The sequence below is a fragment of the Fukomys damarensis genome, unplaced genomic scaffold (assembly GCF_012274545.1).
Source record: "Fukomys damarensis isolate Sample0158 unplaced genomic scaffold, DMR_v1.0_HiC HiC_scaffold_39, whole genome shotgun sequence".
Lineage (NCBI taxonomy): Eukaryota > Metazoa > Chordata > Mammalia > Rodentia > Bathyergidae > Fukomys > Fukomys damarensis.
In genome coordinates this window covers 127,948,900-127,965,061 of record NW_022900951.1, presented here as the reverse complement: position 1 = coordinate 127,965,061, position 16,162 = coordinate 127,948,900, and the positions used below count along the sequence as shown (strand labels likewise).

Below are 16,162 nucleotides of genomic sequence, written 5' to 3'. Positions count from 1 at the left end.
CATGGCTGTCCCGCCTCTTCGCCTTGTAACTCACCTGGAACTCAACCACCACCACCACCTCTCAACTCAGGCTCCCGCCAGGGCAGGAGGTTCGCGCGCCAAGCTCTGGCACGGCCCCACCCACAATGCTCTTCGTGAGGAGCACAGCGCCTGCGCAATCCGGCCCTCAGGCAGACCCTTTCCCGCCAACCTGTTCTTGCAGTTTAATGGCTCTTCAGTTGCCAGGCAACGGCCTGCCCTCAGGGATCCCAGAACTCCAGCGACCTCCCCCCCCCACAGAGAGGAGTGCGCATGCGCCCGTGAAACCCTAGGGGTCAAGTCCCTTCCAAGTGGCCCATCCCGAGTGCCACACAGTGACCTAGGCTTCTGAAGACCTAGCTCCTCAAAGCGGGAGTCGGTCAGGCTCTCGGGAGCCCTGGTGGGAAAGGGCCCTGCCTGGGTCCCCGGGACACCACCGGAGCCCCCTATGCCCACAGATGGCGTCAGCGTCCCATGGGCACTGTGCGGGCGCAGCCCCCATCGCCGACTTGTGGTGGAGCAGGAGGTGGCTCCGGGCCCAGCCTGTCCTGCCGTCCTGTCCCCTACACGCGCGTGGACACGTGCACGCGCACACACCCTCGAGGTCCAGGCCTGGGGACACAGAGGGGATGGGGATCCCAGCCCGTGCCCGTCCTCGGGATTTGCCCGGGACACTTGCTCCCTCCGCCACATTCGCCTCTGCCATCGCCGGGTGCCCGCCTGTGGAGCCGGGGCTGAGTGTGCCCAAGGTTTAGAGAGGGGATGGGAATGGGGGCCTGAGACACCTGTCGACCCCACCTCCTCTTGACTCCTCGGGGAACAAAGCAGGTCCCCACCCACGTGGGCAGGAGGGACAGAGGAGCCACCGCTCATCCGGGCACATCCTCGCTGCTGGCCCTCCGCTGGCATGGCCTCCAGCTGGCATGGCCCCCAGGTGCCCTCCTCACTCCATCCTGCAACTAGGGACAAAGGCTGGTGGCTCGCTGTGGTGCTGGAGCTGCCTGGGAAACGACCCTGTGTCTCCATACACCCTGCACCGGGCGAGGACTGAGAGAGGCTGACACCGTTCAGAGTCCTGTAAACACACAAGGGAACGCCCAGGGGCCCCCATCCTCTCAGAAGCCCCTCCAGCCATTTCTTTCCTTCGTTCTGGGGACCCCAGTTGATTCCAGCAGCACAGCATCTCGCCCTCTCCACCAAGGTGCCACACAGAAACTGGGAGGAGTCAGACAGGGGGGTCTCCCCCAGCAAGCGACACAAAGGTGGTGTAGATACAGTGGAGCTGTTGTGGCCGGAAAGGCAAGAGAAGGAAGACAGCACAAAGACGATGTGAAAATGAAGACGAATCCACCGGCAAGAAGACAACGATGAGCTTTGTGTTGAACACACTGTTCGTGAGAGCCGGCTCCTCTGAGCCTCTCCTCCACCCTTTGCCGGTCTCAGGACTGTTCGAGAAAAACAGAGAATCGAACACACTGCAGGATGGGTTTCCATGTTTGCTCTTTGGTTTCCTCAACACCCTGTTCTTCGTGGGCTTTGAACAACAGGCTTGTCATCCGAAGGACCTCTCTCCACTCACCAGGCCCTGGCTGGGGTCCTGTCACCTCCCGGTGCCACAGTGACCCTGCAGAGGCACAGGGCTCCCGGGCAGTGCCCTCCCCACCTTCTCACCTGCAGCGGTGCCTTCCCTGTTGACATCTTCCAGACACAGAAGTCGACCGGCATCCCGTAGCCCAGCAGCCCCGAAAGTCAACTACAGTAACAATGAAATCCAGTTAGGAGGGCTATATCTCCTTAGTCGTGGTGCCACACCCCTGTACTCCCGGCACCCTGGGAGGCTGAGGCAGGAGCATTGGGAATTTGAGTCCAGCCTGGGGAAGTCAGTGACTTCGCAAGACCGTGTTGTGATACAGAGACTTAACCATAGGGCTGGGGATGCAATTCAGCACAAAGGCTCTGGGTGCAATCCCTAGTCTCATAGAAAATATCCCCAAAGGAATGGCGGTGAAACACATAGGGAATGAAACGACAATTAACCTCCCTGCAGCCGTGCCAGCAAGGTATCTCTTCAGGGCCTGGCACACCGGGGTTACTTGGGAAGTGCCAGATAGGTCTTCTGGACAGTCCTCTCCCACATGAAGGGGCCGAAAACACAGGGCACCCTTGCTCAGAAACGGAAGCTGCTCTCACTGAGAGCAGACCTTGCTCCAGCTGAGTAGCATAGGAATGTAAGGATGGTCGCTCTCGTGACATCTCTTCATGAAATTCATCACGATGGGTGATAACAACAAATATGGCCACCAGGTAACGGACACCGCGTGGCCCCGGTGAAATCTGAAATTCAGGTATTTTTAAGAGCCGTATTTGTGAGCGAGGGAAAACCTAAAGAAACGTCCAGCTTCCCGTGCTTTGCGTTGACGTAAAACCCACTAATTTTGCAGGACCCATACCTGAGCAATAAGCTGCCGCCCCCCGCATCCCCCTCCCCGGCTTCTCTGTAGACACCTGTGACAGAAACTGCCTGGTGTGTTAGAAACGGTTCTCTGGCAAAAGCAGCCATTCAGTATCTTGCCCTGTGCTCTGGGAAAACAAGCCTTCACAGCTTTAAGCTTAGCTGCAATATTAACTATTCCCGCTGAAAAGGAATGAAAACACAAATCGCAAGATATGCTATTTACTCACTTTTCTCCAGATTCACAGAACCCGGGACATCTGGTGATCTTCAGAGAACAGCAGCTTGTACATCAGAAAATCAGACTGCACAAGATTAGTGACAAGCTCTGGGCTGAGTTATCCGATGTCCTCGACAAGCCTTGTGCCTAAAAAGCCCAAGCAAGATGGCTTTTCTGTCCCTTTCTTTGTTTGCTTTTAGGACTGAAGTTCCAATCTTCCATCTTGCCAGTTGTTGCAAGGAAAGTCTTTCTTAACCCGTGATTCTGTCTCCCACGTTATTGGCATCGCTGGGTGGCAGCAGAAATGGGCTTTTTTGGGGCTCGCGTTGAGATGGACTCAGAACCTAAGCTCAATTCTCCAGAGTCCTGATGACTGGAGACCACTGCACTTAGGATCCGGTATCCTGCCCAGTGTACGGCACAGGCCTGATGGACAAGGCAAAAAGACTAAGCTAGAAGAACGGAGAGAGAGAGAGAGAGAGAGAGAGAGAGAGAGAGAGAGAGACAGAGAGAGAGAGCATGGTGTCATGAAGACCAATGCGGGCGCTACTGACAAAGTCCTGGCCAGGCCCAGGCACTCATTTTTATTGGTCATCAATTGGGGTAAAGGCAAGCTACCCGCAAGGCAGGACTACATGTGATTTCTGTGGAAATCAATGTAAACAGGCCTCATAAAGGACAAGGCAAAGCATTTTCAAGGTAGGAATAGAAGAGACAAAATGTATGGTTGTAATTAGAACATCGTCCTAGTCGGAAGGTTTCAGTTGTGGGAACGGAATTTGGGTGTGATTTACTTTGACCTACGCAGGTAGGCTTCGGCTGGACTCGTTTCTCTAAAGAAGTTGATTGTGGGGTTACCTCCTCACAGCCTGCTTTGGGCATGAACAATATGGTCCCCTGCACCTGATGATGCGTTCCCCTAACACAGCGGCCCCTCCCACAGCTCTTCCCTTATGTCCCAACCCTTTCACTGAGCCTGCTGAAAGCTACAGTGTGTAATCGCTCTCTTCGCAGGGCATTACTCTACCCACACGTGTACGGATGCTGGGCCCCATCCCTTCCTCCATCACTTTTCTTTTCTCATTGACTATAAAGAATACCTCACACCCACACATTAAAGGGGGCAGGTGTATTTTAGCTCATGTTTGCAGTCCAGCTCATGTTTGCAGTCCATGCTTGACTTAGCTCTGAGGCAGATGTGGCAAGGTGGAAGGAAGGGCCTGGGTGGGGTAAAGCATCTCTCCCACATGAGGTAGCCAGGGAGCAGAGATAGAAAAGTAAGGAGCCAGGGAGGGTGATGCCTTACGGAGTAACACTCCCAGGGACTTGGCTCCTCTGGCCAGATCCCGTCTCCCAGCAGCAAGTGGGCTGTGCTGCGCTGGTGATTCAATCACCTTCCGAAGCCCCACCTGTAAGTGTATGAGGCCTTTTGAGGGAATTCTTTTTTTTTTATTTTAATGCAGTTCAACTGTTTATTTTAATAAAATCAGAATATGCATAGCACACCCAGTGGTAGCACCTAAACTAATATACCAGAAAAGTACACACAACGAAACAAAACTCACATGTGAGAATCTGGACACTTCAGTGTTTTGAAGGATTTCATTAATATCTCAAGACAAGTGTACCAACCCTCGGCGTGATTCAATTTCAAGTCGCCACTATTATTTTTACTAACATCAGAAAACTATGGCTACACTGCCAATGCTGGGTCTGCTTAATTTGACTTTAGAGTTTAATGTGACTTAACATTAGAAGCTCACACTACCCTGAATTACGTAATTTCACTCATACGGTGGCATTCAACATTCAAGTGCCAGTGTTTTTGTACTGTTCTTTGGTCAAGTTTCATTAAAGTCTCAAAAAATCACTTTTAGGCTTGCAAAAATCAGTATATGCCAGAATGTTCAATAAATATTATATAAAAGTAGCAGCAAAAGTTATCTAGATATCTGTCGTGTGCAAATAGTTTTCTTCCCAAATATCCTCCACATGGGCCCTGGGCTGGAGATTTAGCTCAGAGGTTCCATCGCCTGCCTTGAAAGTGTAAGGTCCTGAGTGAGATTCCCAGTTCCAAAAAAGAAAAAAAAAATCTCATTCGCAGGATCCCAAATACATTTTAGAATCTAGTCCCATCCCCTTCCTAGGCAAACTGTGTTCAACTGTCTCCAAAAGACAAAATGAGATTGGAAGTTTTATGGGCGTGCACACCATATATACATACATACATATATACATATATATATATATATGTATGTATATATATTCTATATTTATTTATCTGAATGTCCATCACAAAAGTACTGGGCAAAACGTACAATGGCCTAAACCTAAACTAATTGAAATAAACTAAAAAATGACCTCAATACTGTCAAGTGCACCTGTTGCGGAAGGAATTGGCAAGTGACGCCCACATAGAGACAAGCTGAGTGGAAGTAAACTAAACAGGTTATTATGTCAGAAAAGGGTCGATCGCTTTCCAAAAGGCAGTTCCAGTGATCGACCTCCTATTGGGTAGCAGCTTCCTCTTTTATAGGTTTTACAGTCATGATAACATTTGGGAGATTACATTTCGTTTCCTCAGATCACGTTACCCATGTAGAAAGTACAGTAACACGACAGTTCACTTGCACCCGTATGTAACAATTCTTTGCCCCTGGGAATTTACCTTAAGATTCCTCTACCTATCTATTCTAGTGCACAGGAAGGGGATGTTCAAGGTTAGGGATGCGGCCATATGTCCCATTTCATGGTGAATGTCTCCGGTGTCCGTGAATTTTGCACTAAACAAAGCAGATTGCTGGTAGAGAAAAAAAAAGTCATTTGACATTTTCATAACATTCTGTAGGTTTCTAGATTATTTCCAAAAGTTCTCTGTATCACACCTACTTAGTAAAAGTTTTAGAACAACGTGCAAATCTATTTGAACTTGAAAATCTATTGCACTTTAGGAAATTTTAACCAGCTTCCTATGGCACTGTAAAAACACTGAGCATTGGGATCATCTCGCTCTGGCCACAAAATTGGCCAAGGATTCAAAGTGGCACAGGTGTTTTAGCGATGGACGGTGCTCATCTCTGGCCAGATGTAGCATAAACAGACTATAAATACAATGGGAATCTATGCAAGCAAAGCTGACTACACTGCACTGTGGAACAGAATTGACACCTCGTGCAGTGCTGTTCATACTTCCAACCGGTGTGATCTCAAAGATTCCAGTTTGTTACTCTTCCGGAGCCATTTTTGCAAAGTCTACAGTAAGCCAGTTTGACATCTCAATGCAGCTTGAACAGAGTCATGTGAATCGGCAGGGGAAGGAGGCCTGCTGCAAAATTCTTCCCGTTCCTATCCTCTTGAGCGAACTACAACAACACTAGCGTTCAATGTTAGGTCAAAAACCATCCAGAGCCCTCATGAGGGCTGGTCATTGCTGCGGTCAGCCATTCTGCCATTTCAATTTCATTTGTGGCAGGCATTATAACGTTTAAGTAGACGAATGCTCCTATAACCCTATTTCAACTTATTAGGCCTTTAAACTTTCCCTAGAATACCACGCCCACGTTTGGCTGGCTCATAATTAATGGTCTGCCTAAACGTTGAAAGAGGAAGTGCTGTGCGGACTCGCATTAACTGTGGAAACAGTGCTTTGAATGTATGCATGTATTCGTACATCACCTCATGACTGGAATGGCTTGTTTAAAGACTCTCAGGAGCTAAATACCTACCCAGGATAGAGTGAGCGAATCGGAACTTTAACTTAGTACAGCTTGCCACATGAGAAGAGATGAATTATCCCCAAAGAGAATTAAAGTGGAGGATGGGTTTCCAGACTTCCAGGATTCTCTGCAAATAGTCTTCCAATAAGTGAGAGCTAAGAGTGAAGAACTCACAGCTCTTAGTTCACAGGAGCCTGAAAAGGGGATGGCAAAGCACATGGAATTCCTGTGCGCCCAAGCTGGCTATGAGAGACAGCAGCATGCGGAGAGAAGGCCATCTGTGGGGCCTGCACCAGCAGGGCTCGGAGGAGCACAGCCCCAACGGGCTGTCTGCCGAGACCTCGGACGGCCAAGGAGGGAGACCTCTGAATCTCTGGATGCCTAGTTTACCAAGCAGACAACCTCATCTTCTTGTGGTGGACCGGGAGCTGAGTAGACTTTATCCTGGAGAGGCCAAGTCCCACTCATCAGAGAGCCTTGGGATTTTGAAAGACTACCCTCTTTCAGCTTTCACCCTGGAAAACAAAGTCATCAAAACAGAGCCTGAAGATTCGGGATAGCTGGGATTCTCACAATGTTCTCTGGAGATGGCGTCGCATTTAAGGATAATGCTCCATCATAGAATTAAGCCTTAATAACCAATATTGCCTCATTCAACTCAAACAGATTTCATAGCCAAAGCACACGGACCTATTCAGTAGTCTGTGGAAACCTGAAGACAAAACAGCAGCCACGAAAGAGAAGATCAAGAGAGCTCTGAAATCTGTAGCAAGTACTGGTCCATTCACATTCCTGTGTAAGTCGCTTTGCATTCATCATTTAAGAATGTACAGCCAGGCGTGGTGGCACACGCCTGTATTCCCAGCACTAGGGAGGCTGAGGCAGGAGGATCGCTGTGAATTCCAGACCAGCCTGGGTTACAGAGTGAGTTCCAGGTCAGTTTCAACTACATACTGAGACCCTGTGTCCAACCACCCCCCAAAATATGTACAATGTATCTGTGTAATTTATAGAATTAAAAAATCTAGATCTCAGGCCCATTTGGTCTAATAGATGTGGATACACTTTGTTTTACTTGAAATTTTATTTCCATTTCAAGTGTATTTAGTATAAATATTATACATCAGAGTTTAGAATCTTTGCAGTCAAAAAAGAACGTCTAAGTGACATAGTTATTGGCAAGGTTGCAATGACGAGAAAAATAGAAAACAATACTCAGTTTAAGCTAAGGAAAATATTGTGTATTTAATATTTGATAAAACTGATTTTGTTTAATATGAAATGTGTAGCATTTATTCAGTAATGTCGTTTTCACTGGTTTAGTCAGTGAACATTTACACAGTAAATGTTGAAGGAAAGTTAAAAATGAGTAGAGTAGAAAATCCATCTTACCTAAGTGATTGGATTATATCATAGCTACCTAAGGTGCAACGAAGAGAGGAAGCTACTACCTGGGCAGAGAACTTGAAACAAATGGACTAATGTGTGCAAGCCTTGGTATTGCAGAACTTGCTAAACAGATTAAGGCAGTGAGTTAACTTTAAATGTGAAAAAGATGGTGACTTAACAGAGCTATGACGGTTCTTTGTTTTACATCCAGAAATGCTTCTCCCTGCGAAGGGGCCACAGAGACACAGTGGCTCTCAAGGGGCCGTCTTCCCGCCAGGGCATCCCTGCGTCCACGTCTGCAGATGTAGATCTAGGCACGTTTAGTTAACAGCTGTAACTCAGTATTTATTTTACATTTTCATTTTTTTATACCTTCCAGATTTTTAATGCAGTGTTTTGGTAAAATTTATTCAACTTGGCCATATGTTTTCAATTTCCCCTGGTCAATTAATGGACTGTGTGCATATAGGATATACTTCAATGTTTATAATTTACTGACATAATTATGAGAATTTCACATTTTAATCTGTAGCGGTACAAAAAAGTTACAAATCCAACATCTGCCAATATACGTCTGTTTCCTGCTGGTTTCAGAAAGATATTCGACAGTTTACCTATTTCCGACAGGTTTACCTACCCAGTTATCGCCAAGAAAGGTGTGTCGACATAAGGATGTATCTACTTTCAGTTCTGCTTGAGATCATAACTGTGTAATAAATATCGTCATAATCTGTTATACTGAAGTCCGTCAGCTAAATGTTAAATGTTTGCACTGCAGTCTCTGATCACTGTCACATACATAATTGCTGTTTTCATTCTGTTATGTAGGAGAGCTTTACAGTAGAAAAAGCAGTAAACAACTTCTATACTATTAAAACGCTTTTTCTCCCTTCCGGGATGTTCTAATTGTACCATAGTATTTTGCCCACTAAAGAAGCTTCTTGTGGACCCTGCAACTTTGCTGCTAGCTTGAGGTTGATTATTGTGGTTGTATTGTTCACTGTGTGTAAAGTACAGTATGAGTACGATGTAAATAGAATGTTCAGTTTTTAATATTAGCCATAGCACTGGTGAGTATCGCAGTAGTTTTACGAAACGTTTTCTGTTTTCTAATCTATTTTGAGAGATTTTGTGCTCTCTTTTTTGTTGAGTCTTATAGTTCAAGTTTGTACACTTTAATAAGCAACAGTTTTTAAAGATGCAGTAATCTTCCAAGTAATATTTATCGATCTTTCGTGGACCCACAAACTTACATCTTTCAATCATAAATAAGTTTCCTTAAGAGTCATACTTTTCTGATCTTTCAAGGTTAGCGATGAGGAAGCACAAAAAAAATTTCAGTAGATTACAGTTTTATTTTGTAAACACTAACTATTAAACTTGCTGTACATTAAAGCAAATAATATATATTGTTATTTGAAATGTATATATGAAATGGATGTTATAACTAGTTGCTGTTTTTCATTCTGTTAGAGGTATTTTCACTAAACAAGGCCAATTGGTTACCTCGGTATTACAGCGTCCAAGGGACCGTTTCCCCGTGACTCTTGTACTTTACTGTGCGAAGTCTGCATTTCTGTGACTCTTAAAGCTTTGGTGATGGGAATGAGTGCGCTTGCTTTTTGTGGGAATAAAGATTTTCTTTGCCTCACAAAAAGCAAACAAACAAACAAAAAGCAGTACCTTGGCCACCATGCCTTTTCTGTTCGGGTGGGGAAGGCCTCAAGCCACCCTGAGTAGGTGCAGACGAGCACTTCCTCAATACGGATAGCCATCTGCTCGAGGCAGTTCAGTAAAGTCCATAAGGAAGTTTCCACAAGTTTTCTCCTGTTTCCTGATAGCCAGGGGCTGGGTGGGTTCCTGTCTTGGGTTATTTTATGCACAGGTTAATCATTGCTCACAAACAGCTTGAGCAAAGGCAGTGAGCCGAGGCACATAGAAATGGCAGCCTAGTAATATTTCCAATGCTGTCTTTTCCAGGTGAGACCCCCGAAGGAACTGTTTTATAATCTTAGGCCCAGCACTTCAGAGATGGCGAGACTTCCATCAGCAAATTTCCACTGTCCACCCTTTACTTATATTCCTGCTTCTTCTGAAAGCCAGGCTTTCTCACTTGGAGAGTAATTTGAGGTCTCCAGGAGAGGAGGCTTGGAGACAAAGGACATGGCTAGGGTCCAATTTTTAGGTTGGGGCCTGTCGGAGCAGCCCGTTTTGCTTCTGTGTCTGTTTTGGGTTCCCTCTGGCTTCTAACGTTCCAGTCCATTGGCATCCCCTTCAATGTATAACAGCCACTCTCTCTGGGCCCATAATCCATCTAGCAGCTGCAAAATTTTTCTGTGTACTTTATTTCCTTTCCTCTACCAGTCAAGGGTCCCTTTCCTCATGTACGGACTCCTGTACATGCAATGTTGTAAAGGCATATTTTGAATCAGTATAGACTTTAGAAGTTAGCTTTTTTATTTATTTATTTATTTTTAGGTCTGGAGCTAATGAAAGAAGCATTGTCAAGGCTATCAGCTTTGCCTTCTGGGCTGAGGTCCCAGTGGTCAGAGGCCAGGCCACTACCACAGAGTCCAGTTTCACCACTGCATATTCCGCTTTTTGGGCCCCTTCTAGCACGAGGCTCCTTCCATCTGTGAAATATTCTACATCTGGGTCTGCAGCAGGGTGATCCTGTGAGATCTCCCTGGTCTGAGAACATGTTATCCACTGTACAGTTTACGTTCAGTTATGGAGCGGGGTGTGGGTTCCCGGTTCAACTGGGAACAAGGTGGCTGGATTAAGGGTGTTCACTGTCTCTAAGGTTATGTGGGGAATTTCACATAGGAGCCGTTGATAATGAGTCACCCTCAGATTGGTTAACAACGGTTCCCTCTCTGGTCCACTAATGTTATAACTGAGTGGGGTGCTGAAATGGGCAGTTGCTGTTCCAATGTCAGCTTCCTGTGTCAGCAGCGGCTGTGACAGCAAGTGGCCGGAAGCATGGAGGCCATGCTAGGGCCACAGAGTCTGTTTTTTCTGGTTGTTTGTTGCCAAGAATTGACCCTGGGACCTTGCCTTTGGGACACAGGGGGCAGCACCACTGAGCAAAATCCCCGAAACCTACAGAGTCTGTTTTGACAAGTATGCCACTGTGTGATGCCAGGATCGCAAGACCTGAGTTAAGACTCCTATGACCATTCTGTTTCCTTCGTGGACGTATTGGAAAAAAGGCTGAGCTACATTTTACATCCCCAAGGCTGAGCCTGAGTCGAGGCTTCGTTGGTTTGTTTAAATGCTCTTTCCTGGTCAGCTTCCCAGAGGAGGGGCTCCTTTTCTCCCCACTTTGTGCCTTCCTTTAGAGGCTGAGCCTTAAGTGAGAAGTTTGAGAGCCAGATATAACAGACAGAATCCTGTTGACCCCAGAAACTCTCTTAGTCAGTGCTGACTGGTTGGAGTTGGGGCGGCATAGAGAACCTAATTTGCTTTTCCCTGACTCACTATGAAGCCTGAGTATTTGACCTCTTATCGGCAAAGTTGTGCCTTTCTCTTGGATACCTTGCATCCTGCCCTCTAAAGAAATGACGATCCTTGGTTGCCTCATAACAGTCGTCTCAGTGATGGGGCCACCAGAAGGACGTAGTGTACATACTGTGGCAGGGTACCACTGACCCGTGGTGTGATGAAAGCTTTGAGGTCAGTAGCTAGTGCCTTTCCAAAGAACGTACGAGACTTTTTTAATCCCTGGGGAAGCCTAATCCAGGTTGATTATTTCTTTGTGCCTGTGACAGAATGTTCCCATTGACAGACAGAAATAGGCTGACTGAATGATGCAAGGTGTAAATCCAAAATAGTATCTTTCTTTCTTTTTTTTTTTTTTTTTTTTTTTTTTTTTTTTTGTACCAGATTTTGAACTCTGGACCTTGCTTTTGTGAGGCAGGCAGTGGACCAATGAGCTAAATCCCTGGCCCTGAAAATATCATTTTTTGTTTTTGTTTTTTGAGACAGGGTATCACTACGTAGTTGACACTGACCTGGAACTTACCGTGTAGCCCAGGCGGCGCTCAAACAGACAGCAATCCTCCTGACTCAGCCTCCCAAGTGCTGGGATTACAGGCATGTTCCACCATGCCCGGTGAAAATAGCATGTTTCAAATTTAAGCAGGTAAGCCAGGCAGCACTTACTAGAATAAGTGCCATCAGTGTGTAAAGATTAGCCACCATCCGACGCATAGTCTCAGTAACTTGATCTATGGTGCCTAAGTTCTGTACTGGTCAGTATTCATTTGACCCTCGCTTAAACACTGGCAAGTATGGGTCACTACAGGAGGATTGGCGTCTAGCCAAGATTCCATGTTTTTTTTTTTTTGCAAGATCCCGTGTTTTAAGTGTTCCTTTAAATGTCCTTAAATACCTTGTATTGATACAGAGAGTTTTCTAAATACTCCACAAACCTACAAAATGTTAGGAAAGTGAAAAATGACTTTTGCTGTCTCTGACAGTATTCTGCTTTGCTTAGTTCCAAATTCACTGGCACTGGAGAAAATGACCATGCAGCGGGACATCTGGCCTCATCCCTGACCTTGAACACCCCCTTCCTGTGTGTGCTAGAGTAGAGAGCTAGATGAATCGTAAGGTAAACTCCCTAACTATAAGGAATTGTTATGTCTGGATTAAAGCGAACTGTCTTGTTACTGTAATTTGTACGCCAGTAATGTGAACTAAGGAAATGAAACGTAACCACCTGAACGAGATCATAGCCGTAAATCCTATCAAAGAGGAAGCTGCAACCCAATAGGTGGTCGATCACTACAAGGTCTTTTTCAATGCAACCGGCCCTTCGCTGGCACAAGAGACTTCTTATTTTACTTCCACTCAGCTCGTCTCTATGTGTGTGTTACTTGCCATTTCCTTCTGCAACAGTATGGCTTCCCAGGGGAGGGGATATTGGCAGACTCGAACTGGAGTTGCTCCTGGCTTTAGTTCTATTCTCACTGGTGTTTGATTGACAGCTAGCCCCGGTGGGTTGCCTTCAGCCCATACCCTGGGAATCTCACGTAAGTGTTGATGTAGCTTATCTAACCCTGGCTTTTGTGACTCATCTGAATACAATCTCCATTCCTCTGCTGCAGGGCAGTAAGAATAACACCACGGCCCTTGGCTGGGTCGGGCTTAAAGTACATTTCCCCCTGGCCCAAAGGTAGTTTGAGCCTGAAGTTTCTGGAGCAAATCTCTCCCTAAGATGGGAACAGGGCAGTCTGGCAGATCCAGGAACTCATGCTGGACTTTTCATCCCCTTATGACACATCATGTTTTGTTGTTGTTGAGACTCCCAGTCAAGCTGATCATTTTTTCTCTTTTGTTTCAGCACGGCTTGGGCTATGAGTGTCTTATAATATGTCCCCAAGCAGGGCTATAGCCAGGCTGTTTGAGGCTGGACTACATTTAGCCAGGAATCAAGATAGGGAAACTGATCTGGATAGCCTAGTCATCCTCTTCCCCCAGTTATCACCGATCTCACTTTATTTTTGGTCAGTTGTCTCCTCAGGTGGCCCCTCAACACGGAAGTAGGACCAATCTGTTTTGCAAAGGGTTTTCAACCTGAGGCGGCTCAGCTTTGCTCTACAGTTCCGCCCCACAGAGTCTCTTTTAAAGTTCTTTAACATACACTTTAATGGGGTGGGTTTTGATGCTTTTCCTCCCGTGTCTACTCCATTATGGTGAAAATTATTTACCAAGCACTTTCAGGAACAATTTCAGTTCTGTGAAATGAAACCGTAACCATTCATATTTTTTAGTCTTTTGAGCAACAAGGAGCTTTCAGAAGGAACAGCATGCGCTTTCACTAAACCAACCAACGAACATCCGTATTTCCTTTGATAAATCACTTTTGCATGGATTTTTTGTAAGCTTTTTAGTATTGTCATTATCTCTCTTTTTTTTATCTTTATTTTGTTTCATAGATCTCTTTTTATCTTTCAAATGGGACCAAACATTTCTTCATAGAAAGTCTTTCCATATCAAAAGTGTGTCTCTGTAGCCCTTTAAATATCTGTCTCCATTTCACTTACTATAAAATGTCTATTAGCCAGGCGTGGTGGCACCTGCCTATAATCCCAGCACTCGGGAGGCTGAGGCAGGAGGATGGCTGTGAGTTCGAGACCAGCCTGGGCTACATAGTGAGTTCCAGGTCTGTCTCAACTACATAGTGAGACCCTGTCTCAAAAAAACCAAAAAAACCCGAAAACGTCTATTAAAAACCTTCGCCGCTGCTGCTTGGATTTTAAAGCGCCCCCACCTTCTTTTCTCCATTGTTAGATTGTTACGTTTTAAATTTGACTGGTTTCCAACAGACTTTGAAGTTTCCTCGAATTAGTGTTCTTATCTTTTAACAAACAGTAGATATTAAGAACATATTAACCCTATAATTACAATTCAAGAATTTGCAATGCACAAGAAATGTTTTAAGCACACCCATTAAACATCAACTCAAACTGGAAGCCAAAACTACCTTCATGAATTAGCTAAAATTTGTAATTTGATTTTTCTCGTAAAACCTTCTTATGGCCCGCAGAGCAAGGTCACAGTTTTACAATTTTGACTATGCAGCCCCAGGCTGGAATTGGTTTGGTTTCCAGATGTTTGTAGGCAGCATCGGGTTGGTGACAGTGAGCAAGCATTGGCCTTGGGGTTCCCAGAAGAGACCAACCCACGTCTCTTTGTATTTTCCCTGCAGGTGCAGTGTGCAGCCGCGGGCATCGGGGATTTTACACAGTGTGTGGTCCCTGTACTTGGATCTCGAGCACTCCTGGTGCATCACTTTGATCTCTGGCACTTTCCCAGCTGTTTTCATTCCATTTATTTGCTCGCAGTAGGGCTGGGGTTTTAGCTCAATGGTTCCACCACCTGCCTCGCTAAGTGCAAGGTCCCGAGTTCCATCCCTGGTACCGGAAAGAGAAAAAAGAATATTTGCTTGCAATCACACATTTTTCTGTTCCCAGGTTTGTTCAACCCGGGTGTGGGTTTTGTTTGACTCCCCCTGAGTCTAATTACTTGGTACTCCCCTTTGGCTCACTCTCATTACAGGCCTGTCTTTTGAGTTGTGAGAGAGCAGTTCCTGCCACGGGCCACCCTTGCATTCCACTTGGGGTTGTAGGCGTCTTCTGACTCCTCCTGAGTTGGAGTATTCAGTATACCGGTGAGGTGATCCGTCTCCGCTTTTGTCTTAATGAGATGGGTTTCTCCCTAGGCCCCAAAACATTCCTGTGGTCCTATAGCACGCTGTTGTTCCCGAGTCATCCTGAATCCAATCAGGTTCGTTTTCATCAAGCGGGGATGGGGTGGGGGGGCTTCGGTGTTGCAGGTGAACTGATTCCCTCCCTAGCTGAAGTCTCACCCGGCGGTGCCAGAGGTCTCAGGATTCCTGGAGCTCAGCCCTGTCTCAGGCCAATTCCTTTGTGGGCACCAGAAATGTTGCATAATTTGAGGTGTGCGTGTGTAGGGAAGTACTATCGAAGGCTTATTTTACTTTAAGTCCTGTTTCAACAAATCTTTGTCCCGCACACCTCCCCACAAGTCTTCCCACCACATTCTTCCCCGGCACAGTACACAGAGGTGGTCATGATGGGGGCTGAACTGAGTCCTCCTACTTTGAGGGGCACCTCTCCTCCCCGACATGTTCAGACTGTTACACCAGGAGCCTCCATTACCTCTTTGCGCTCCCTCCCTGCCCAGGGCTCCATTCACCTCCATGCTTTCTTTTGACTGGTGTATATTGTCTTTGTGAACAATCAATGTTTTGTGTGTTAAGAAAACCTCATGACAGAAAAAAGAAGCCTTTCTTCAAGGACATTCACCCAGCAACTCTCTTTGTACTCTGCGACAGCTGTCACTTACAAATGAACCAAATTTCTGATGAGAGGGAAAGGTCTTTGCTCCCCCTCCCACTCGTGCCTCACATGAGACTTCACTCACTATGTGACAGTTCGATCCATTGTAATCCACTGACCCCGATCCACAAGGAACCATGAGCAGTGAGCGTGTGGTTGTGGCGGGGTGCAGAGGACGAGCTGAGGTGGCTGGGGACTGGAGGCTGCACACAGGAGGACCTGGACACTCCTGTCGGCCTAGCAAAGGGGCCTTCTCCCCAGCTTCTCACTGTCCTGGACAGAGTTGCCTCTTTTCAACAGCCTCCCACCCAGCATAAGCCAAGGTTGGTAGAAACGGTGAGGAGGGGGCTTCTGGTTTGTGAGCCGTCCTCCCATCAAGGGTGAGGACTGGTTAGAGCCTAGGTCCCAGGGGCTGAGCCCCGTTCAGGAAGTTTTGAGCAAGAGCCCTCGAGTCAGTTGCCTGGCCCCGATGCCCTCGGCACCCTGGAGCCCACCTCCT

The 16,162-nt window shown here is 46.5% G+C and overlaps 1 protein-coding gene across 1 annotated transcript in view; it reads right to left on the bottom strand.

Moving 5' to 3' along the window:
• Positions 1 to 16,162, bottom strand: part of LOC117284778 (EKC/KEOPS complex subunit Lage3-like) — a 42,866-nt gene that overhangs the window by 841 nt on the left and 25,863 nt on the right. The window lies entirely within an intron of this gene.